At 40.2% G+C, this 23,720-nt stretch overlaps 1 long non-coding RNA gene across 1 annotated transcript in view; it reads right to left on the bottom strand.

Annotated features, from left to right (window-relative positions):
- The window catches only part of LOC141729326 (uncharacterized), a 31,827-nt gene extending 8,865 nt beyond the window's left edge, over window positions 1-22,962 (bottom strand). The window contains exons 1-2 of the long non-coding RNA XR_012580706.1: window positions 22,836-22,962; window positions 1,234-1,313 (exon numbers count right to left, since the gene is read on the bottom strand). This is a non-coding gene — a long non-coding RNA (uncharacterized LOC141729326). The remainder of the gene's footprint in view (window positions 1-1,233; window positions 1,314-22,835) is intronic.
- Window positions 22,963-23,720: the final 758 nt, after the last annotated feature.

Below are 23,720 nucleotides of genomic sequence, written 5' to 3'. Positions count from 1 at the left end.
GCCTAAAAGCACTAAGATGGGAGTATAGCAAACAGTATTCTACAGCTCAGTGAGTGCAGCCTTGGCCTCAGAACCATCAGTGTTTGCCTCCCCATGTGCAGAAGGGGAATCTGAACTTTCTCCTCCACAGTCAGGTAAGTGCTGACTCTGACAATGACTGCTGGACATTGCTGGGGGAGGAGAAGGAAGGAGAAAGAATATAATAAATTAGTTTTTCATGGTTGATTAGTTCTATGGTGCACTGAATCTCACAGATTAAATCTGTCCTTCGTGGAACACAAGCTGCGCACTTGGGATCATCAGAAGAGCTTTCCCTTGCGTGGTATCCCAAAGCAGGCTTTAAGAACCCACAAATATTTGGAGAGTTCCCAGGTTCCAGGAGAGATTTAAAGGTTTTACATTTTGAAGTTTTGGGGAATTTGGAGCTTTGGTGTTCTTTTTGGTTGGTCGATTTTGATTTTTTAAGATGGAAACTCTGATGACAGAATTCAGAAATTTAGCTTTACTATGGAACTCTTTTTAAGCCACTTGGATGCCTAAGTCTTATCTATTGATAGATTTATACTTAAAATTCATTAAAAATCAGTACAACTTCACAACTGGTTTGATTTCTATCCCAGTTAGGATATTCAGCTGTATGTTTTTTTTCCAGTAAACTGTATTACTTATAACAATGTTGTCTGTTCAAGATGGAAATCTTTCTAATAATAAGATTCAAGACAATATGGTTTTGGAGTAACAGATTTCAGTGTCTGTGCAAAGGTTTTGTTTAATTTAATTGGCTTAGTGCAATCTGTCAGGCTGTCAGAGGATGGCATCATTGTTTCTGTAAGATGAATTTAAAGAAACTAAGGGAGATTTCTGAAAGGAAACTGTAAAAAATGTCTTGTTCTAATGAGGACTGAAGTAATTCTTCTGATTGTTGGATTTTCATTTGCAAAATTCCATTCCATGTAAACGTTGCAGTGTCTGTATCTCCAGTTCCTTAGTCTGAGAAACAAGTTAACTTGGTTATGAGGTACTGATAGAAGTTAGAAATGGTATTTCTTCTTTGCTATGAAATCAGAGGCAAATCCTTAACTGCTTCCAAGAAAGAGCAGCTTCTAAGCCTCTATTTCTTAATTTTCCAGATGCAAGGCTATCCATGTTCCTTTTTTCCCTTGACCTACAATATTTCCTCAACACATTACAATTTATAAAAATTATTTTCATTCTATAATGATATTTACTTACCTTCTTTTTTCTCTCCTGTCTTTAAGTTATGTTACTGCACACACCACAAATGCCTTCCATTCTTCAAAGATAATTTGACCCTGGAAAAGTACATGGGTCATTCCTAATGAAAACCATCTAGACTGCACAATCTAAATCTAAAGTGATATTTTTCCTATCTTGTTTGAGAGACCAGTAGCTTTGAGATAATCATAACCAAAGTATTTCCCTTCTGTCACATCTGTAACAAACAGTGTGAAATGTAATATTTTAGCCTTGAGACAGCATTAGAACACTCTGCTGGAATGCTGCATTATCTACCATGAACTAATCCTTATATCACATCACACTTGCAGTGACTGATGAGTCTTTTTCTTTATAGGCTATGAAAACATGATTTATATCCCATCTGTTCACCACTACATGAGGAATTCACAGAAGGCACTTGCCACCCCCCTCACTGCTTGCTTTATCCTGTCACCTAGGATACAGTCATGTTAGTTATGTAGAGATGAATCACAGACTTGAAATAGATATTGAAACAAAAATATACTGCTTTTCTTCTCCTAGATTCATTTTTCAACTCAGTGTTGCTTTGAAAAGCTATTCCTGCTCAACAAATGTCACTCACTTACGGAAAAGATTCGGCACTGTTTGGAAATTTGTGCTCTATTTATATACAAGATCCAGTAAAATAATCACAGTGTCCTCTAGCTTTGGGATCCTTTTAAGGATTCCTTTGAAATATTGTTGAATGTCTATAATACAGCCTTGAAGCTTTCCTCTCTTGTGCAGTTTAGAAACCCAGAAAAGTTCTTTTCAGTGGCTTCCTTTGTAGTTTGCTGAGAATCATTGAAAGCAAGGACATGAGCATTTGGTTTCTATTATTCAAAACAGCATCATAATCTACTGATTGGAGCAAATTGAGCAATATTTTCTGCAGATAATATCTGAAAAAGATGATCTTATTCATTTTCTCCACACACATTTCAAATTATAGTACCCAGTGCAATGCTGGCTTCAGCAGGGTCCTTCTTGATTAGGGCTACTAATAGGAAACTCAAAGTCAGACCCTTTATTTGACATACCACCCAGAAAATTTCTAAGTGCATGACTGAGAGGAAAAGGATTCTCCCAAGTTATTCTTTAGCAAGCTCAAAACCCAGGGAAATTAGGAAATCTTCCCTTTTTGCATTGCCACGATACCTGTAAATGTTTCTATTTGCAGAATAGTGACTCAGCTTTCCCCTTTTGAATCAACATATTAAAAGAGTGAATCTGTTTCTCACATCCTGCTAGTACTTTTCCTCCTTTGGTATGGAAACCTACATCCCTGAAGGTAATGGGAGGAAAATTGTCTGCATAAGGATATGAGAAGTGCTGCTTGGCTCACAAATAGATGCCTATTGTCCTTCAGTCACTTCAGATTTTTGAAACAACCCACCCCAAGATCAGTGGCCCTTGAAAGAAATTTGCTGCTATTATGTTTCCTGTCGCCACTATTTGACACTGCTTTCCCACTTTTCCATGAGTGATATCCTGACTCACTAGGGCAAGAAATAAAAATAAAAGGTTTCCTCTTTCTGGTGTTTCCCATCAAAAGAAATACCACCTTAGTGGACATTGTATTTCTGATCAAACTTTCTCCTTGCTTTTAAAATTTTCTTTTAAAAATATACTCAGTGCATCTTCTGTTTTTTGTTTGTTAACAAATCTTACATTTGTTTTCAGTTTCTTTGTTTTGGGGTTTTTTTTAGGGGGTGGGGAGTTGCTGTTTGCAAGGGAGTTTTTGTCACCTTCTTACACGATGTTTACTTTTAATTTTGGTCCCTTTCTATGTGTGAGGTTTCATTCTGCAGTTTGGGAGTCACCATTCAGGAAGCATCAGAATCTTAAATCTATAGTGATCATTGTAGATGTTGAGAGCCACTGTGAGGCATCTGGGGTTTTTTTGTTTATTTGCTTTTCCTTAAATCTACAGCATCCACAACAAACCTTCAATTTTAGGTCCCTTCCAAATGAAATAATATATTCTAAAATCTCGAAAAGAGTAAGAAGACTCTATGCTTTGGGATCTCTTGTTTATTGGTTCAGGGTTGGCTTTTGTTTTCATCTTCATTCTTTTCATTTCCATCACCTCTCCTATGAAAACAGATTGAGAGAGTTGGAGTTGTTACGCCTGGAGAAGGCTCCAGAGAGACCTTATAGCACTTTCCACTCCCTAAAGAGGGACGTACAAGAAAGCAGGAAAGGGAATTTTTACAAGGGCAGATAGGGGATGAGAGGTAATGGCTCTAAACTGAAAGAGTGTAGGTTTAGATCAGATAGATACTAGGAAAAAAATCTTCCCTGTGAGGATGGTGAGGCACTGGCAGAGGTTGCTCAGAATTTTGGATGCCAAGTCTCTGGAAGTTCAGGGCCAGCCTGAATGGAGCTTTGAGCAGCCTGATCTAGTGGAAGATGCCCCTGCTTATGGGAGGAAGGTTGGAAATAAATATTCTATAATGTCCCTTTAAAATCCAAACAATTCTATGAGTCTGTGATAAAATATGTTGGGCATAAAAAATGAAATAAAAAATTGTAATATCAGAGTCAGCAAGACTGCCATTTCCACCCTCAATGAGAAATCTGAGACTTTTTGCGTAGTGTCAAGTGTAACTTAAGTGAAATGGGAGACAAGCTTCTTCAGAGAGATATTTACTGTAGGAACCTTATTATGCAGAAACATCTTGGTAAATTATCATGAAACAGGCAAAACAGTGCTGGGCAACAAAGCCAAATGCTGCAGCTCAGAATTAGTTAAAAATAAGTTTTGTCTGCAACACAACAAATTATCAGCAAGACAGATGGCCAAAAAGAGGAAAATCAGAATTGTTTCCTCTGGGGCTGGATTTCTGAAAATAAACACTCAGTCTTGTCCTAACTTTGTAACAGAAAATAGAATTCAATACCATGGAGGAAACTGGAGAATCACACAATAGCAATGCAGTACTTAAAAGTGCAGCAATATGAGGGAGGGGAGCAATAATGACAATTGTTCTTCAGGTCTGTGCTGAGGGCAGACTGAGAGGAAGTTTGGTCTGCCAGAGAGGCAGGGGCAGTCTGGGTGCTGGGAGCCCTTGGCCTTGCAGACATTGAATCCCCTGTTTATACACTGCTTCCCAAGCCATGCCTCTGCCTGGGAGGAAAAAGTGATCAAGGTTTTCATCATATTTTAAACAAGAAGAGAGTTGGCAAACAGTTTTTCAAAGCCTGCTCAGTGATGTAATGAATAGCTCCAAGAGAACACTCTGTGGTGATGGTGGAGGTCACAGCTATCAAAGAACCAGAAATTAAATATATTAATACATTAAATAAATATATTAATATATTAATATATAGTATAAGTATATTGATTTATTAATATATATCTATTTTATTAATTTTATATTAAAAATTAATATATAATTATAATATAATATATTTATTATAGATAATGTAATATAATATAATATAATATAATATAATATAATATAATATAATACAATACATCTATATGTTTATTAATATATTTATTAAGTATATAAAAATATATTAATTTATTAAATTGATATATTAATATATTAAATAAATGGTTATTTTTAGCTTCTTTTCAAAGAATTCTATAATTTTCTTAAAAGGCTTTGATTTCTTTTGTCACCAAACTTCCCAGAAAGTCTCTGCTTAAGTTCTCCCTGTTTATACAGTGAAACTTTGGCCATGTTGAATGAGGGTCCCTCCAAATGAAGAAAACATTTTGTTAGCACAGATGAAATGGCTGTTCTGGGAAAGTCTTCAGCCCAAGGAATTTTGAGTGTGCCTAATTATATGGATGGAATTGCCCAAAAGACTACTTAGGTCCCCACATATTTTGAGAATGAAAGCTAAGATAAAAATATTTTTTTTAGGAACAGAGTTTAGACACGTATGAGTCCCTAAAACTCTGAGCCCAGAGATAAAAATCTTTCTACAAAATTCTAGTGCATACTGAGGCTTCTTCATTGTTACCAATGCAAATTCTGATGCTAATTAAATTTGTCGAGCAATTTTTGAGCTCCTTAATAAACTGCTTGTCAAAAGAAGAGATTTGGCCGGAGTACCAGTTACCCTTACATACATTACAGCTGGGGACAAAATCTGCAGACTAAATTGCTCACAAAAGGTCAGACACTGCAGCATACCCTGGGGTAATCCTCCATGCTAAACCTGGATGAGGAAGAAGCAAAGGAGCTGAATACCACAACTGCATATCATCCAAAAGGTGTCCTCTAGCAGGGAAATTCTTCACAGAGCTGGAGCTCAGGGGAGGGTAAGTGGGACAGGACTGCCCACAGAGCCACCACCATATCTCACAACCAGGAGCAGATGTGCTGGACTGCACTAAGAAATGGGCCGGTCAGCCCTGCTGGTGTGTGAGCGAAAATAATAAGTGAGCTTCATGAGGGTGGTCACCAGCAGGGCACATTTGTGCCTGCTTTGTGCAAGTTTCAGACACCACTGACCCTCAACGACATAAGTACGTCATGAAAATGAGAAATAAGTTACCAGCTGTTTAGTTCTTCCTTTACAAATTAGACAAATTTATGAAAAAGAATGTCACTGCAATGCTATTCACTCACTTCAAGTACTGCAGACAGGAAGTTGTGTTTGCAGTGCTTTTATTTCACATGTAAAGGATGGCCTTGAGCTCACCTCCCTGCGGGGTGAGGAGGAGGAGGCCATCACCTCCCTGGTGCTTGGCTTCTGTGTCCAACCTGCTGCTGCACATTGTCCCTGGCAGATGGTCACACCCTGTGTCTGCCCTGCCACACGCACACAAATCACCTCACCTGCCTCAGGTCACAGCCCTGTGCTGCCAGAGAGAGCGACAAACACCCAGAGAGAGCGACAAACACTCAGAGAACGACAAACACCCAGAGAGACCGACAAACACCCAGAGAGCGACAAACACCCAGAGAGAGCGACAAACACCCCTCCCCTGTTACAATGTCCCTTCCCCAGGGGAAGAGGCCTGGGCCCATGCCAGAGCCTGGGGAAAGCAGAGGTGGGGTCAGTGTTTTCCTCTGCTCCCTGTGTGCTGCTCCCTAACCAAGCACTCCTGTTTCCTGGCAGCACAGAGAGGTCTGGACTGCATCAGGATTAAAAAAACTTGACTCTTCAATTTAGTGATAAATAACCTTAGAATACTTAAAAATATGAACTGGTGAAATAATACATCAAAATATGAGCTGGTGAAATATTAGAACTCATTGAAATCCCAAGCCACTTTGGGGGAAACAAGTTCTGTACACTTGCTTGTAGTTGCTATAAACACCTTGAGGCTGCCCAGGCCCTGGGCAAGGCAAGGGGAAGCAAATACCTTTCTCACAAATGCACATCCCCGGGTTCTCCATGCAGTGAAACACCCTTCCTGTCAAAGGGTGTTCTCAGCCCTGCTTGGAATTTATCCCATGCTTTTAATCTGGCCATAAACAGCAGCATTGCATTTGTCTCTCTCATCTCTGAATGTTGTTTATACTCACTTGGATGCAGTGAAGGCTGGCTAGTCCATCTGGATTTCTTCCCCTGCTGCTTTTCCAGGGCAATTAATAAACTCTATCCTGTTTACTGATCCCAGTATGAACTCCCAGAAACAGGGAGCTGTGGTGATTCACAGTAGTTGTTTTGAATTCAGTGAGGCTGAAAAAAAATGTACCTGCATTCCCAATACTTTCTAAAGAGGAATGAAATGCCAGTGGCTCTCAAGAGGAGTCAGGACCCTGCCTCTCTTAATTCAGTGAGGCCAATATAGCAGACAGATGCACATATGACATTTAATAGTATGTGTGATACTGAAGAGAGTTTGGATCATACCTGGGCATTTCCAACCATGTGCTCAAAGCTCTCAGCAATCCAACAGAAGTATTTTCCTCTAAATATTTGAAAGGTCTCTGCATCTAGTGAGCTAAGCAGTTGTAAAAACCTGGGCACTTGTCTTGGAGCACTTGGTAAAAGCATGCAAGGGCCTTTTCTAATAAGAAGCCTGTATGAATACCTGTGTACATATACATGCATGTGCCAGCAATTGCTGCAAAGACAAAAATTATGATACTTCTGAGTTTTATTTAGAACTTTGTAAATAGAAACAGAAATCAGACCATTAACCACTGTATTGGGCTAAAAACCCGTCACACATGAGAGTGGTTTTTGTGAGGCACACCTATCTCTACTTACTTGTATAGAGAAACTGCCCTGAGAAGTATTTTTCTTGGCTAGAGTCCATGAAAAATTAAATTTAGTTCTCTAAGCAAGAGGAAGCAGGAGAGTGGGCTGGTTACTCTTAATTTCCTGGGGGAAATTCCTAGTTTTGTCCAGTTTTAGTGAGAATGGCCAGACTACTGGGTATTTTTATGTGTCAGAAACTAACCCTAGCACAGTTTATACATACTAAAGGACTGTCAAACAGTACGACAAGCTAATTCATCTCAGCAGTCCCTCTAAAAGAGGCTGCCATGACACATCCAGACCCTGCAGTCACATCTGTGCTGCACATTGCGGGGATGGTGTCAGGCACAAGCCAGATAGTTCCAGAAACACCCTTTGGAAACTTATCTATAACATCCCTCAGTTGAGTACAGCAGCACAACATTTATTAAATCTGATTATTACTGTCAAAGAAACCTGAAAGATCCCAGTAGGGTTGTGTGCTTTCCCACCCTCTGTCCATTGGAGAGGACCAGATGGAAGCCACATTGCTTCCGGAAGGGAAGGGAAGGGAAGGGAAGGGAAGGGAAGGGAAGGGAAGGGAAGGGAAGGGAAGGGAAGGGAAGGGAAGGGAAGGGAAGGGAAGGGAAGGGAAGGGAAGGGAAGGGAAGGGAAGGGAAGGGAAGGGAAGGGAAGGGAAGGGAAGGGAAGGGAAGGGAAGGGAAGGGATGGGGATGGGGATGGGGATGGGGATGGGGATGGGGATGGGGATGGGGATGGGGATGGGGATGGGGATGGGGATGGGGATGGGGATGGGGATGGGGATGGGATGGGGATGGGATGGAAGCTGCTCCTCTTCCTGGGCTAATCCAGAGCACCAACATGCAGTGGGAGCACACCTGCCTGGTGGAGTCAGAGTCACACAGCCTTACACCCCTGGTTCCATAGCCATTAAGGCAACAGGAGAAGCCTCAGATGGTGATTTGGTGGCCCATTTGGACACAATCTAGTTAGGAGTTCGCTCTGGGTCAGCAACATGGGGCTTCATGGAAAGTCCCTTCCTTCGAGCCAGTGATGTGGTAACTCTTCTGCAAACAACAGGGGAGCAAAACACTGCCTTGGATCCCGACAAACACAGACACCGTTTTTTGTTCTTATTTGAAATGGGAATTTAAACACAGATGTTTAGATAGACACTCCTCTAGCAGCTTCTTGCTTGCTGCTCACTTTCACATAAGCCTTTTATAATTTAAAACAAATTTGAGGCTTCTAATTACTCAGGAATGCTTTCCATTACAGCTGTCCTGAAACTCTGTCCCTCTGAATGTCCTCAGTAACCCTGTGTGGGCTGTGGTTCTTATCCCTGCTGTTCTCCTCTGTTACAGGCTTTTCTTCCCAGTTTGAATTTGCACACTGCAGAAATGGCCTTTTGCTTTCCAAAATGCACCAAAATGCACAGGATAACTGAGCTGAGCAGAGATCTCAGACCTTGAGAACCATGACTGTAGGTGCTTTCCAGCCCAGGCAGATATCTCTCAGTGTTAAAATGCTCAGCACAAAATGTCCATTTTCTGTGAAAATAAGCAATAAAGGATAAAGTTTGGATGGATTTTTTTAGATTTGTCCACAAAGACAATAAAATATATAGTATTTTTTTAAGTGTCCGGCCTAAATATGGATTGCTGGAATTATAAATAAAAAGAAAAAAACAACCCCAAAGCAATTCTTAGAAATAGATTGAATTTAAAAAAATACATGACTTGGATATAGTTATTTTCCACCAGTGCCTATAGCAGATACAGTCATGGGGACAGATTTATTTAGAGGTATTTAGTAAGGTTATAGAGACACAGAAATCAGTTTAAGAAATCCTAGAACTGCTTAAGTTCAGAAGAATTTTCCACACATTGACTGTTTTATTTTATTCTGTAAGTTCAGACCTTCAGCCAGTGCTGTGGACAGATAAAGGCCTAGATTGACTTTTGATTTGAAGGTGCACGCCATTTTCCTGCTCCCCAGTGCTTGTGAGATACAGCAGCTCCATCCCTTCCTCACAGATGCAGAGCAGCTTGCATGGGAGAATATCAAAGTATTTTGAAAAACTCAAGTGTGTGCCGGAGTTGGCCAAGAACCATCTCCATTTTTCAGCATCATGACAGAGGAGTTAGAAAGTTTCAATTGCAGAATATCAAATCTGCCCTTATGACCAACCATATCTGAATAAAACAAGATTAAGCTGCAACTAAATCTTCATTTTGTTCCAACAGCCCTAGGGAAAAGTATTCTGCTTGGATGGAAACCCTAAGTGTGGGAGCATGGATCAGTAAAACAAACTGGGTAAGGGAGCAGGGAGAAGATAACGCTTGGAAAGGGGAATGGTAAGAAACCCAGACACTTTTCAGTATTTTGTAGGTATTTTCTTCTTCCTGGGTGAGGCACCCCCTACCTTGGTGCAAAGTGGTGCTGAAGTTAGGAGCACCATTTCCCTGGATTTCACATTTTGTCAGGGTGTGAGATAGGTAAGGTTGATGCAGAACATCTCAGCAAGCAGCAGCACTGAGACAATTCTCTGAACCTACAGAAAACATGAAGGGACCTGCAGTCAGAGACCTTCATCCCTGCCATCAAGAGCTGTGACCTCAAAGGAAGGTAGGAAATATTTATATTACACTACTTCTGTACTTAACACAAATAAAAGTACACCTCAGCCTACCAGGCAAACACACACAAAGACAAAAGGAAGGCAAAATTATATGTATATATATATATATATATATATATATATATGTGTATATATATATATATATATTTAAAGCAGGAAAGTCAAATCAGAAATCTTGGCAAAATGAAAGACATATTTCCATTCTGATTATCCTTACTAAGACATGAAGAGTTCTGTAGAACTGTAGAAAGGTGATTTTCATGATCAGCAAAGGCACATGAGGAAATGAAGCTGTCATGGTAAAAGTGTTTCTTCTATAGGAGCTTAACTCATTCAGCCGAAGTGGTACCAATAAAAATAATGTGTCTAACATGCTCTTTTGCTTCTATGAAGCAATGTCACAGTAAGAGGGATTACAAGCACACACACACCAACCAGTTTTTTTTCTGTGTCAGGCACACGTTGTAGCTATAACACACATTTCCTTTTAGCAGCAAAGCATTTACAGTTTGCTCTTAATCAGATCTTCCTTCAAAAAAAGAAATGAGTAAGTAACAGACAAAAGTTCATGAACTCAAATCAGTGGTGCAAATCTCTTAGTTAAAAATCATTTGAACTTTTCTGAACTTCCAGCTTTGAAGTGTAATTTGATTTACACTGTATGATTTATAGTGCTGCTGAGTGCAGCTGTGACACTGACACAGACCAGAGCCACACAAAGTGCTATTTGGGGGAGCAGAAACAGTTTTATAGGAAGTGTGATAAATAAAGCTTTGCTTTAAGTTTTTAGTTTGAAGATCATTTACTGTCTATTCGAGACATTTTCCCATTCAGATGATTAAATGCATATTGGTCAGATCCCAAAAGACAGAGAATCATTGCCTTGGCTACTTCTACACTGGAGTTGACCTCAGTGCTGCAAGCTGTACAAGCAGTTCTCAAAGGAGTCTGAAATTTGCATGTCCAAGTCCTTCACTTTGCATTCCACAGGCACAAGAAGCCATGCATGTGTCCAGTCCAAAAGCACCAGATTTAATACTGGTACCAGATAGGAAACAACTTCTTTGAAAGAGAGTTTTAACAGCCTTAGTCATTAGTGTATTACATTTTTCTCACACTGAGATTTCTGAAAATCAGGAATTTAAGACAAAGGATGGATTGAAAATAGAAGAATTAGCTCAACTATGCAGAAAGAATATCCTTGTCCTCAGGCTCAGCTTCAGCAGATCAACTATTATCAACTTTAAATTTATTTTCCGTGTTTCAGATGGAAATATTAAAATATTAATGATTTCTTAGCTGTTATTTGCTTGTAGCCTGATGAATTATTTCAGTGGAATCCTGTGTCAGTCTTCCACTTTGATACATGCAAACTGATTTTATTTTAAGTTAAATTATGCAGTGGAAACCCTTTCTTCTCATTGCTTATGAGGGTGGAAAGGAAGAGAAGATTTGTCCAAGTGATCTTTAGGAGAGTCAGTACCCACCCTTCCCATGACAGGCATGCAAGGGAGTGCTATGGCAGATTATCCTGAGCATTGCTTTTGAAGCAAACTGCTGCACAGTTCAAGTGCCTCATCCTGTGAGAACAAAGCAGAGAAGCCTCTGAGTGCTACCTCAGACTGAGTCACAGCAAGACACCACTCTACCCTTCCAGGCACTGTTGTTGCTTTCCTTAAAAATAGTTACTGAGACTGTTCTGCAAAATGGGTACAGCAAAGAGCAGAGCTCAGTTGCAGCACACTAAGGCTCAGCCTCCAGTGACACAGACCACGCAAAAGCCATCTCAGAAGGAGAAATCACTTTCAATAGAAAAGCAACTGAAAGAACCAATAATCATGTGTTTTACCAAGTAGCCGGATAATAAAATACCATATCCATCACAAAGTACTTCAGTGATAATCTACAACACCAACAAAAAGGTAATACTGTAGAGTGAGCCAAAATTATCATATCAATTCATGAGACTTCACTCTCTGCTTTTGCACTGGTTTGCCATATGGAAGACACAGAAGGAATATACTGATGTTTTACTGTATGTTTTTACTATGCACTCAAGGAATATGGAGAGCATTGAGGAAAGCTCCAGACACAATTTGCTACCAACAACAGATGATGTACATTGCCAGGGTCAAATGGCAGAAAACTGAAAGACATTTGCAAGCCTTGCACATTCCTTTTAGAACACGGCAGCCCTCCACGTAATCTAAATATTCCCTATGGTTAGACTATATCTGCTTGAAAATACTTGCCCAAAGTATATAGGTTAATTAATTAATCCATACATGTATTATAGCTTGTAGAGGAAGTCACAACCAAGACTGAAATAATCTCACCAAAATTAGTGTCTTAATCTTAAACAAGATAGTATGACCAATTCTCCATGGCTGGTGCCAAGATTTGGACTACATTATCTTAGATTAAGCCAACTATCACAAATTCAAGCATTGGAATATAGAAATTCTATTCTTGCAATGCTGAACTGATGGAAAACACAATGCAGCAACAAGTACAATCTGTTGGTTTGGAAGCTACAAGCACTGAAAATGCACTTACTGGGTAAAGAATGTTTCTGATTTAACTTTTGTTGATATCAGTAACTATGCCCTGCAGACCAACTCCCAAGTGCAAGGCACAAAATAATCTTTAGCAATTAAATTTAAATCTGACAATAAATCATTTTAGAAACATTTTTCTTGTCCACATGGGAAAATGTTGCCTGAAAAATCTTGGTCATAAAGAGTGCATGTTTGCAAATTGATACTGAAGTGGGGGAAATAATGAGTCAGCCAGTGGGGAGGTGTTCTGTAGGGTTTAGTTTAACAGAAAGCACAGTGGATAACCAGAGCTAGTTTTGCAGTTAGCATAAGTAACAAGAGCTGCACCAGTCTGGATGAGATGGTTCTTATATTCATCTTGTCTTCATCACCTGTTTATGCTATACAAAAAATTGACACTAACTGTTAAAGAAATAAATAAATTTTATAAATGATCCATTTCATAGTCTTAAGCATTTATCAGTTGAGGAAATTTTTTCTCATCAGGAGCACTGGTACAGCTTCTGAGCAAAAACTCTGTGGCAGCTTGAAAAAGACAAATCAAACAAAACCTGAAGGCAGGATCCATTTTAATTTAAGCCAGCAAAGAAACAAGATATTTGGAGAAAAAGGGAAAAATATTTTTTTCTCCAGGAAGTAGTGAGAGGCAGTGAGACACAAATTGCAACTCTTTATAATTTTGACTTCCCAGCTGTAACCACTCCAAAAATTTTCTGACCCCATAATTTACACGCAAGGTATGAATACTTTGGCATTGAAATGCCTGATCCAGATCAGACAGAATGATAGAGTCATAGGATGATTTGTGTTGGACCTTAAAGTACATCTCATTCATTTTCATTTCTCAGGTTCTTCACTGAAAGATATTCCAGCTTATCCTTTAAAAATTCCTCCCTTAGAGAAGACTTTCAAGAACCATTTTTATGTTACAAAACCTCACTCCAGATGAAACCTGGCAGTGTTCTGAATTCCAAAATTGGAAATGAAAGGTTATTATTAAATGTGGATGCATCTTCATGCAGCTGGATATCCTGCCTGGTGTCCTGTGTACACTGAAGCATTTGTATCAACCCAGAAAAAATAAAAAATCCATGTCAATAAAATCAGCTAACCATTTAGTTTAACTCTCAGTGTCAGAAATACTTTGCACACATATTTACAGATGGAGGACTGGGCAGATTTCTCAAATAATTAATGTGGAACCTCTTCCTTAAACCATTCCCATTTTGCAACAAAAACTACAACATAAAGACTCTTTCATTTAACTTGGAAACAAAATGAATAAGGCACGTACATGAAAATGCAGCCTGACATTTATTTACAATAAACAGAAAAATTTTAAAGAACACCACCAGTGATCCTTAGCTTCTTCACAAGTCACACAGAGGTTTTTGTCTCTTGCTGTCCCCCACTTATTGCAGAAAAGCCAGCAAGCACCATTCTGAACACAGCAAGGAGAACCGCTGCATCAAAACAGCAGGAAGCTGATTTTCCAGGACTGAAATTTCACATGGAAGTGCTCTCCTTAGCAATCCAAAAGTAGAATCCTGAAATCTGGGTCATATTTCATACCAAGGTAGACACCAGTTATCCCAGCTTGGTGGGAAATCAGAACTTTTACATGTAACCAAAACTGCCAATAGTTCCCTGTTCTTCAGGTTCCATGAGAAAAGACAAACAGATCAATTAGGAGGGAAACCCCTTTGGTATTTTAAACTTTTAGGACTAAAATATTTTTCTTTAATTTTTCTTTCCCTCCTTAAATGGGAACTAAATGTCATGTTAGGATTATTGAGGCATAGAGGACACACACAAAAATAAGAGTAGTCACTGGGCAAGTAAAGCTGTGGACAGCTCTTCTTCCCCTGTCCCATTCCCATCACTCTCCTTCACAAGAGAGAGCTCTCTTTTCTATTTTGCATTTAACATAAGGTTAAAATTATTTGACAGATGAACAACAAACAAAACCCTATTTTTCTCCTTCACATCAACACACATACTCTCTCTTGCTTTTTTTCCTTGCACACACCTTTCACATCTATTAGCCATAAATATTTAATATTCACAGTGTGCTACAGAAAAATCTTTTCATGGGGTTGTTAGCCATCACTTAAATGCCACTCTGAAAAATAAGCTTGATTTAGAACTGTGTATTTTCTCAAAATCTATCATTTATGAGCCTTCCCCACCAAACAGATCTGCTTATTAGAAGTTATGGTTCTTGCATGGGTTTTATTTTCTGTCTAGCATTAAAGTATGGGGAAGGGTATAGGCTTCCATTATTCACTGAAAAAGCAGCAGTGACTTAAAAGCCAACACACAAAACCTTAATGGAAAATACCCTCAAGTCCTACTACACCAGTGGGTTTGGAGGCTTCAGCACTTTTCTCAGACACAAAATCTTTTGGCAGCCTGGGGCAGACCAGGGAACTGGAAGTCCAGGATTAGTACCCAGTTCTGTGCCAGTGCTTGGCTGATCTCCCTCCTCCTAAAACATCTCAGGACAGCACACACATCTGCAGGGGGATACAATAGAGGAAACTAAAGGTAGTATAGAAAGTAATCTTACCCCATTAAGGAGTTGCAGCTGAGCTAATTATTAGAGATTGGGAACAGACTTTAACAGGCCACAGCTGTAGCCAATAAGAAGAGTGTTATACAAGAGTGGGTTGGTTGGCTGAGGGAACTGGAGTCAGTTGGCTGGCTGCTGTGAGGATGAGGAAGAGTCAGTGCCTGGAGGAGCTGTCCACGAGAAACATCAAGGAGATACAAAACTCCAGCAATATGGAATCTTTGCAATGTAATGACAATAGAACTCTTGCACTTTAATGGCAACACACATGAGCAAAAGTACAGGGAGGATGTTTGAGTGCTTGTACTGTCTGATCCATTCCATCCTCCCTTCCTCACCCCTGCAGCGGCAGAGCAGTGATGCCCTGGATACAGAGGGTGGCACCCCAAGCACAGGGCAAGGCCCCCACGCACATTAAACTGCTTCTGAAGGGCTTCATTGCTGCAGCTTTCATAGCCAGCTCCCATGGTCACACACTGGCAGAAGAAGGCAGGGAATTGGAGAGGCCTTGTGACTAGGCTTCATTTTTTGAAATGTTGGGTATTAAAGACTCCTAATTTTCCTTCTCTTTGCCCTTGCTGGAAGACATCCTTCTCTTTCCCCCCAGCTGCAGACCCCTTTGAGCTATTTCAGTTGTCAAACAGGACAGAGCCTACAGAGGAACAGTGTATGAGAGGATGGTATGGAAGAAGAACCAAAAGGTAGAGGAGTGGAAGCTAGAGGACAGATGGGGTTTCAACAGAAGAATCACAGTAGATAGGATGAGGGAGGGAGAACAGAGCTAGAGGACATGGGATGTGAAGGGGTTAGAAAAGGAGTGGAACACAGAGAAGAAAATCAAGGCTGGTAGGAAAAGGAAGGGAAGCAACCTCTTTGCATTACAAGTTTTTGTGTGTGAGTTTTCCCCCTTGATTCTTGCACTAAGCATCAAGCAGCACAACAGAAGACACAGTTAAGCAGGGTAGTAATTCTGGCTATGACTCTTATTATCCTCCTTGCCATCCCTTTCCTTCCCAGTGGGTTGTGCAAGAAAATGCTGACAAACAATCCTGTCAAGGCCGGCTCCATCTTCACTTCAGCCCTTCTGCTTCATTACCTCCCAGCCTTCCTGTCCCTCCAGAAGTATCACATCACCAACTGTCGAGGGCTGAAGTTCCCAAGGTGTCATCTTGCTTTACTCAGCTGACATTCAGTAAAAACCCCCTGAGTACTCAGAGTTGATGCTTATTTGGCAAGAGGTCAGAATAGAAATCTATTATCAGACTAATAGAGATTTCTTTGCTGAAGTGACTGGTGATGTTTGCAGCTGCTTATCACTCACAATGTGGTGGGCTTCAGGCATTGTAGAGCACACAGAAAACAGGCTGGGTTTGTTTCTGCTTTAGAAACAAATACACCTAATGCTATTTCCTCTGAGGTCAGAACGCTTCCATAATAGCACCAGACAACAATGGGTGTTTTGCTGGAAGTTTTGCCCTCACCCTTTTTAGCTACAAAATCTTTTGATATATTTGGACTCTTAGGGTACACTACTAAAAATCTTCAGGTTGAAATGTCTATGCAGTTGTGCTGGAGGTGCAAATGTAAGCATGGAAACTTAGAAGTTTAATCAAGTTCATGGTCCTCCCCATAAAGCAACAGCAAAAAGCCCAGCAGCAAAACTTTATGCTGTGGCCAGTGGGGATTTGGAGATATGCACCAAAAGAAGGAGCATTACTGATTTCAGTATCTTGAGGGAAAGCAGAGGACAGCTTCACAGCAAAATTCATAACTGTAATTTTGTTTCCTTAATTTATTTCCCCATTAACACTGAGACATTTTTTTAGGTACTGCTTTTAAAATGTATTTGCAAACATGGAAAATATAGTAGATAGTGTTAAGCCTTTTGTCAGAGCATTCTAGATGCATTTTCAGTAATGATTTGCTATGGTCAACTGTTATTAAATAAAAACCTGTGCTTAGCCTTTAAATTTCATCAGCATGGATCGTTTGTTACTGGCATATGGCATCACTCTCCCTTCCCTTATCTGGTGATTAGTTTTAACTGTCTTTAGTGCTGAATGAGTTATTTTCTGAGCAAGATCCAACACTGCAGGCAAACCTCTTACAACAAACCACATCAGCGAATCCTTCATGTGGCTCCCCCATGGTCTCTTCTCTTTTCCTAAGAGCAGTTGACAAACTGCAGTGGGATTTTCCATGAAAATTTAACCAAAATTTGTGAATAAAATATATTTTTAAGAATATTCAGAATCTCTTCCATCCCATTTACACTTACTCCCTACTTTGTATTTCCATTTCAAATCATTCCCATCTTTCTGAAAGTTACCATATGGTGAAACTAAAGAATTTTTCTAATTCCATTCCAATTTTTTCCAATAATGAGGAAACACTGAAAAATTAGGCAGTTAGAGTAAAAGGCTGGCATGAAACATGTTTGATTTTGCTGGACTATAAGTCTTCAGTGTTAATGGTCTCTGGAAACCACAAGGCTGTGATGTACAGGATAGCAGTCAGGTGTGGGAATTGTATGGGACTATGCCAGCAGGGGCCAGACCTTCTAATGGGAAACCCCAATTTGAAACAAAACAAAAAAAAACTCAAAGAAATGAACCTTAATAAGTAATTAAATAAGGGAAATTAGGCAAAAGGCTTGTCAGTCTCTGCCAAAAGTCTTAGCACAGTAAGAGGGGAAAGCCTCATCAGTTCCATGCATGCAAAGTACATCCATCCATCAGATGCACGCAAAAGCAGAGAAGGAAGCTGGATATATTCTTTACTGTAAATAGTAAATGGAAACCAAATTAATTACAATGTGGTTTGTTCCTTTATCATCTTGAACTATGATGTACCAAGACAGGTTTTGGGAATAATAATCAAGCAACAACACTAAAGCCTTAGCAATTTGCTCTTTAGCACCTGTTCTTCAGTGTAATGGAGAATCACTACCCTGTATGGAAAGGGCTGAAGAATCTAACATATTGTGGACATTGAATTTACTAATTGCTCTATATTTTTCATTGGTGCTGCTGATGTTTGTGATGTTTCTCCCAGGCCTGCAGTCACACTGTAAGTCTGCTGTGTTGCTAGCTCAGTGCTCACCTCCTTCTCAGCATCACTTCTGCTATGGAAAAACTCAAGTACAACAAAAAGGAGGAAAATAAAATGCTTGTGCATCCCTCACAGGGACACAGCCAGCCCTCATCTGAGCTCACAATTACACAGCCACACTCCAGTTGAAGTTTGCTTATTTCTAGCCCTGAGATGAAACACCCTCACAGCACATGCTATTGAGGAGAAACTGGTCTGCACCATCCCTTCTTATTCACCTCTGATCAGACCAAGGCCAGCTCTGGACACAGGCAAAGTAAGCAGTTACCCCAGGTAGTGGAGCAGCAATGCTGCTGATGTGCATTTGCCTCCAGCTGGATTGCAAAAAGGCTGGATTTTGCCTTCAGCAACTCAAAGATCCAGAAGAATAAGAAGAAGGATCCTGCTAGTAGACCCAGTTGCTCCTGTAAAGATCAGCAGCTGCCACCCTCCTCTGTCCTGACCACAGTCTTTGGTGCAGTGTCGCTCAGTCCTGCCTGAGACAGCTCTGGGGTCTGGGGCTCTGGGACAAATAATAATTGAGGAGAATTATTCATCCAATGCAGAACCTGGTCAGCAAAGCCTGTTACACACATCCTGTGCTTGATGTGGAGATGAAGAATGGTGTTACTAGGAAAACGTAGCCAAGTCTTTGAAAGTTCCAGAACTGGGACATAATTTCTAGTCTTGCTGCAAAAAATCACACTGTAAGAAGAGGGGGAATTCAGCTTCCATACTGAAAATGTAAATGTCTGCTTTAAAACAAAACAGCAAAACCTAGGAGGATTAAATAAAAAATACCAGAACCCAGCTGTAACATTTCTGTTGGATCTTCTTCAACTTTCCTCAATTACCCCATTCTTTGTGGCTTCTCTACAATTCAGAGAAGCTGCACTCCCTTCCCAGCCTTGGAGTCACAGCCACCTGGGCTGCTGGCATCCAAGGGTGCCAGAGTTTGCCAGGAAACAGGACCCTGAGGCATCATAATTTTTTCATGTATGAGACAGAGACAACACTTAACCACCTCACACATAAAAGAAGAGATTAAATGAAAATTTATTTGCAGAGCTCCCTGGAGTGAAAGGTGAGAGACTGCATACAAATTAAATTTCAGATATCATTTGTTATTATTTGTGCATTCTACTAATTCCTTTTATGCATATTTCAAAATCACTCCCTCAAAGCCCACATAGACAATAAAAGAATTGCCACCCCATCCAGTCTCACAGTTTCTAGAATCTGCTCTTTGTGGCTGTGGAGCTTTTTTCCTTCCTGCTTACTGAGAATGTTTTTGTTTGGATATTCACATTAAGTCAAGGAGCATTTGGCCATGGCTGCTGCTTATTCCTCACTTGCTGAAATCACTGTTTTTCCCCTGCAGTACAGAAACCTGTCCCATTTTACTACAAGGACAGTGGGAGCAATAAAAACAGGGAAAGGCAGACAAGCTCTCTGCAGGAAAGAGACCACTCATCAGAAATGACAGATGCAGACAGGGAATAGCCAACAGACTGAAAATTCATTGACTTAAACACTGAGCAGCAATCCTCAGCCCCTTCTCTGCTATCTCACACCAGAAACTGTTTCCAATGCCTGTGTCTAAGATCTTGCCATGCAGCCACCAACAGGGACAAACTCTTTCCCCAGCCGCAGACCTTCAGCATATTCACAAACCATTTTTTCATTTTTCCACACAGATAGAAAAGAAGAAATTACAAACAGGATATGAAAGTCCACAGGGATTCTGATTTTCTTTTCAGCAACCACAGCACATTGCCTGGTGCCCATTTCTTGGGAAGCTCAGTCCTGGGAGTCAATTTCCCTGTGTTCAACAGGTACCTGCAGAGCACACCTTCAATGGGAAAAAGTGTTTTGTCTTGTAACTCACTTGTCACTTCACCCTCTTCAGGACCTTCTGGCCTGAAGAATTCTGATTGTCTCATTTCAAGCTCCAATATCCCAGTAAGCGGGAAGACTACCAAAGACAGGTATTATGACCAGCAGAAGATGTGTCTGATTTATTCCTATGAAATGCCCATTCTTTTCTCAGAAGTTTAATAATCTGATGCTGTCCACAGCTGACCCAGTAATCAGCTGGAAACCTGGCACAGAGCAGACCCCTCAGTGTTTCAAACCTTGCATAGTCACAAGCAGCAAAAGCAGCTCCTGCCCTGAGGCTGCACAAGTCACCAGTGAGAGGAGCTCAGGTCCTGGAGCAGTCCTTTTCCAGCACCCAGCCATGTGCAACCTAGAGGTTAAAATTCTCACATGTTGCTGTTTCAGTCCTGAGAAGCATGTGGCTAAACATTATCTTGACTCCAGCAAAAGGACTCCAGGTTAGGCAGCTGTCATTCCCAGATGCTAGCAGCAAGATGTGTGTGATTGAGAAAAGCTCTGACAAGTGGACACTTGCCTACTTTCTGTGCACTGCCTTCACTTTGTCATAGCTCTCCTTTCCTGGCACTCCAAGTCTTCTAATCCTCCAGTCTCATCAGCATTTTTCCCTGTGGGAGCAGCACATCCTTAAATTTAAATATTTTTGAATAAAAGTGCCTTGTCCAAACACTGAACACTACACCTCCCAGAATTCTACAATCTCTAAGGCTGAAGAGCATTTTTCATCTTCCAATTTTTCTTTCCCTTGAGAACACATCTCCAAAAACAGACATAAGCATTCCATCAAGCCCTATTAAGCAGCCTGAAGAAATCCCACATCAAGATTTCCATCTGAACCACAAATTTGTACTTTTTGTATAGCCATTTGGTGAAACTTTATAGATTCTGGGGCTCTCACCCTGGTACAAAGTAGAGTCTCCCCACGGCTGGGCCAACTCCACCCAAGCTCCTCCATGCTGGGAATGCTCCCAATTTCATCTTGCAAGTCCCTGTTAAGCACATGGGTTCACTCTGGCACACAGGTGTAGGGGCAGGGGCTGCTGTCCTGGAAGCCAGCTCAGATTTCTGCTGCCTGTGCCCCAGTGCCATCCCCCTGAACCCACAGCAAGTCATCATCACCTCACTGAACTGTGCTTGAGCTACTGCCTGGATGTGCCTTGAATGTGCCTGGATGTGCCTTGAAATTTTGGAAATCCAATTGCGGGTTTTTTTATTTATGTTTTGGCTTGGCTTGGGGGTTTTTGATGCTATTTGATGCCTTCCAACAGCTACACGGTTTTCAGTATAAGAAAGGTCTGGTGAGAGAGAAATAAACCAAAAAAAGCACCCCTCTGAAATTGCAGATAGCTTGTGGGTGAAACATATGCTGATGCTGCCCCAAGATCAGCCTTACTCATCAATTTTAGAGCTCATAATAAAACTGAGACATGAAGGGATTTCCAACGTTTAGAAATACCCCAATTCTTGTGCCAAAACAAGGACAGAAAGAAAGGAACACAATGTCTAGCATGTGTAATAAGCCTTAACTTTGCCATGATCCATTATTTGACAGGAAAATCCTGACAAGAAGATGAGGAAGGCATAGATCAGGCTTTTCTGAGGAAAACTGAAGTGTTTGTTTAGATCAGAACTGGGCACTGGAATTTGAGGATGAACTGGACCATTTCCAGAATGTAAGGGAACAGACTGTTCCAGGGGTTGCTTCATCTCAGCAGATATGACATGGGAAATAGAAGTTGGAATCCAAACTTTAGGCTGCTTCCAATCAATGATTTACTGAACCAGGCTAATGGGATCGTTAGCATTCCCAGATTTATGCTGAGAGTTATGGCAATTGGCACCACTGCCAGATATTGCTTTCTTCATTTAGTTACCTTGCTAGTTAAAAAGATGTCTGATAATAAAGTGGCCTGGTAGTTCATCACAACAATTTCTTCATGGCCTAATTTACATAAATGCAAACCAAACTGGGGAATAAAGTAAAATACACACCTAGAAAAGGCCCATTTAACATTGCATCACGTTAAATCATTAGCAGTATGATCAGAAATACTAGTTATACACACATATATATATGTATTTATATATTTGAGTTATATTTGTACCTAGATTTACATGCATGTGGACATAGATGTACATACAATTAAAAGGGTGAATAGCTAATTTATTGGGTAATGTGTTTGTATTTGGACATCAGAAGACATAATACAATGCCCAAACATTTTAACATTTCAATTAATTTCTTTGTAATTTCTAAGACTCCTTTTCTACAGACCATGACACTCACTCATATCCACCTATCAACCCCCCCCATGAAACATTCTAAAAGTATGTTCTCAGGACAGCTGTTCTTCTCTAACAGCTTTTGTCTTGTCTTTACATGGCACCAAGCCAAAATCTCTGATTTTTTATCTTGGAGGTCATTTTAGCAAGTCTCTCACAGTTTCCCTAAAATGATTGAAGCCTTAATCCCATTTCTTCTACCTCACCATTTATTGTAAACATTTTGAACAACAGAATATATAAAAAATATCCTGTTTATCTGGATTGCATCAATCATAGAATTATATAACAAATCATCTTCAAACTCATGTCTAGGAATCATCTTACTCTATCACATTGCTCAGGGCTTTGTCCAGCTTACCTTTTAAATTTATTATCATCATTCTGTGCTCCATCTTACTGGCCCTCCATTAAGCTCTCTCAAGTGTGCGAATGTCTTTGTAATACCACAAACCAACACTCCAGATGCAGCTTCCAAGTGCTGGGATAAAGAGAATATCCCTGCATCTGATGACTGTGCTGCACACACCCCAACCCTGCTTTGTTACATCCTCCCTTTCCACTCTCTCAATTGTTTGGTACAATCACTCAGGACTTACTGTTTTACAGGAAATGCTTATTAAATAAGAAAAAAAAAATCTGATTTTATCTATCTGATCTGGGCCCCAGAGACAGGAAGAGAAAGATGCTGAAAATAAAACCCTGTGAATTAGAAAATAATAAGCAGATGTACCCTACAGTTAATGAAAGCAGATTAAATTAATGGAGAAGTGTGGGTATATTTCCATTTAACTCTGCACTAGAGATCACTCTCCTATTAACAGGACAGGAATTATTTTTTATCACATTCTACTTGAAGAAAGCTGGCAACAAAAAAAAAAAAAAAAAAACACAAACTAAGCCATAAAGCAGGGGAGAGTAAGATGTTAAAGCCATTCAGTATAATTTCAGGCCTCTCAAGAGGGACTCTTTGCCTGAAGAAATTAACTTTTCTTTCAGAACAGCAAAGCATCTCCAGCCCTTCCATGGCACTTCATGTGTTACCCAGATTCAACTGTTCCATAAATAAACATGTTGGAGGGAAGGAGAAGAAAAACAAAGTGAAAACAGGAATCTAAATTCCTCCTGAGACCTTTTGCTCAGTCACTAGTAGTTCCATCATATAATAGTTTTCCCAAAATAAGCTCATCAGACACAACAGCCAGACAGATATGGCCCACCTCATAAAAATTCTGATTATGAGAAG

This window comes from Zonotrichia albicollis, chromosome 6 (genome assembly GCF_047830755.1).
Source record: "Zonotrichia albicollis isolate bZonAlb1 chromosome 6, bZonAlb1.hap1, whole genome shotgun sequence".
Taxonomy (NCBI): Eukaryota; Metazoa; Chordata; class Aves; order Passeriformes; family Passerellidae; genus Zonotrichia; species Zonotrichia albicollis.
Note: the sequence above shows the minus strand (reverse complement) of the source record. Positions and strands in the feature narration are given on the sequence as shown.